The sequence below is a fragment of the Chrysemys picta genome, chromosome 9 (genome assembly GCF_011386835.1).
Source record: "Chrysemys picta bellii isolate R12L10 chromosome 9, ASM1138683v2, whole genome shotgun sequence".
In the NCBI taxonomy this organism is placed as follows: Eukaryota; Metazoa; Chordata; order Testudines; family Emydidae; genus Chrysemys; species Chrysemys picta.
This window is the reverse complement of record NC_088799.1, coordinates 63,805,980-63,808,188: the sequence shown is the minus strand read 5'-3', so window position 1 is coordinate 63,808,188 and position 2,209 is coordinate 63,805,980.

Sequence of the window (2,209 nt, the reverse complement as noted above, 5' to 3'; positions counted from 1 at the left end):
AAGGACACCCCTTTGTTCTTACTGTGGAAAATCACAGCAACAAGACGGAGTCTGGAGTCACATGTCCATGCATGACTCAGTTTGCAGTCAGACGCCATTGTTTACATTTTAGTTTGAACATTCCCAAGAAAGCTCAATGGATTGGCGTCTCCCAAAGTCCATTGTCAGTTAAGTGTTTCTTGATTGGGCACTTAATCTGCAAATTCCATTCTCAAGAAGCTGACCAAATGCTTCACTGAGGCTATTTAGAATCAAAACGCATTGAGATACAATTACATAGCCAATACTCATAACGTCAATTACAAAAATAATACACACATACAGATAGCATAATAACCAGCAAATCATAACCTCTTTATAGACACCTCACATGACAACCTTTGTACAATATTTGCTACAAATATATAACAGTGGTTGTAACAATTATCTATACCAGGGGTCAGCAACCTACGGCACGCAAGCCGATTTTGAGTGGCACGCTGCTGCCTGCCGCAGTCCCGGCCTCCAGCCCAACTCAGCCCCCCCACCCCCATCACTCTCCCCTGCGAGGGCAGGAGGCAGAAGCTTGGTCCTGCGGCAGCCAAGCTTCCCTCTTCCCCCAGTGTGGTGCTTTCCTGCCCCTCCCCTGCCCTCTCCCTGCCGCCGATCAGCTGATGGCCCTTGCAAGGGGGAAGGGGAGGAGTGGCAGCGTGCTCCCTGCTCTGTAGAGGAAGCAGAGAAGAGGTAGGCATATCCCTTCCAGCCCCCTGCCATGAGCCACTCAGGCCCTGCACCTCCACACACATCCAGCCCTCTGCCCTGATCCCTCTGAACACCCTTACTGCCCTCTGCCCTGACCCCTGAAGTCCCCACACACCCAGCCCTTTGCCCTGACCCCTGAACCCCCCCACCAGGTCTGGGGTTCCGGCTGCTGGCCCCTTGCCAGCCGGCGTCTCAGGCGCAGGCCCTGCTCAGCCCACTTCCGGCCTAGGTGAACAGAACCCCGGGCTGGCAGCGAGCTGAGCAGGCTGGCAGCGTAAGATCAGCATTTTAATTTAATTTTAAATGAAGTTTCTTAAACATTTTGAAAACCTTGTTTACTTTACATACAACAATAGTTTAGTTATATAATATAGACCTATAGAGCGAGACCTTCTAAAAAATGTTAAAATGTATTACCAGCATGCGAAACCTTAAATTAAAGTAAATAAATGAAGACTCGGCACACCACTTCTGAAAGGTTGCCAACCCCTGATCTGTACGGTCATAGTTTATGTCAATAACATCACAGAGAGTTCAGAGACTCCTTGGGAACGGATTGTCCCATAACTGCTTACTGCATGGTGTGACGGGTTGGATCACAGAAACCCCCTTGGGAGCTGCCACCCGATGTGCAAAGACTACCCCTGCTTCTGTTTTCCCTGCCAGCTCAGGACTCCAGCACCCTGTCTTGCTGAGCCAGCCACTCCTGTCTGGCTCTACCACAGACCCAGGGTCTGAATCACGTGTCCCAAAGCTGCAGGTTTACCTGAAAACAGCTCACAGTAGTGTGCTTGTCTTTAGCACTCAGATGCCCAACTCCCAATGGGGTCTAAACCCAAATAAATCCGTTTTACCCTGCATAAAGCTTATGCACAGGGCCGGCTCCAGGCACCAAGCACCCAAGCGCATGCTTGGGGCGGCACCTGGTAAGGGGCGGCGGGGGGAGCGCGGCATTCCGCGGGGGGCGGGTGTCGGGCTCCGGTTGCGCGGGGCTCCGCGAGGGGGCGGCGCAGGCGCGGCTCTGGAAGGGGGTTCCGGCGGCGCTCAGCGGGGTGCGGGGGTGGGCTCCGGTGGGCGGGGGGCAGCGCGGGGCTTGGCATTGGGGGGGGGTTCCGCCGTGTGGCGCCCGGTGGGGGTGCGGCGCAGGCGCGGTGCTGGAGGGGGTTCCGGCGGCGCTTGGCAGGGGGCGGGGGCGGGCTCCGGCAGTGCGGCGCTCGGTGGGGGGGGGGCGTCGCGGGGCTCAGCGCTGGGGGGGGGGTTCCGGCGGCGCTCGGCGCAGGGGGGGCGGCGCGGCGCTCGGCTGGGGGGCTGGGGGGGGCGGCGCTTTTTTTTGCTGCTTGGGGCAGCAAAAAAGCTAGCGCCGGCCCTGCTTATGCAGGGCAAACTCATACATTGTTTGCCCTCTATAACACTGATAGAGAGATATGCACAGTTGTTTGCTCCCCCAGGTATTAATACATACTCTGAG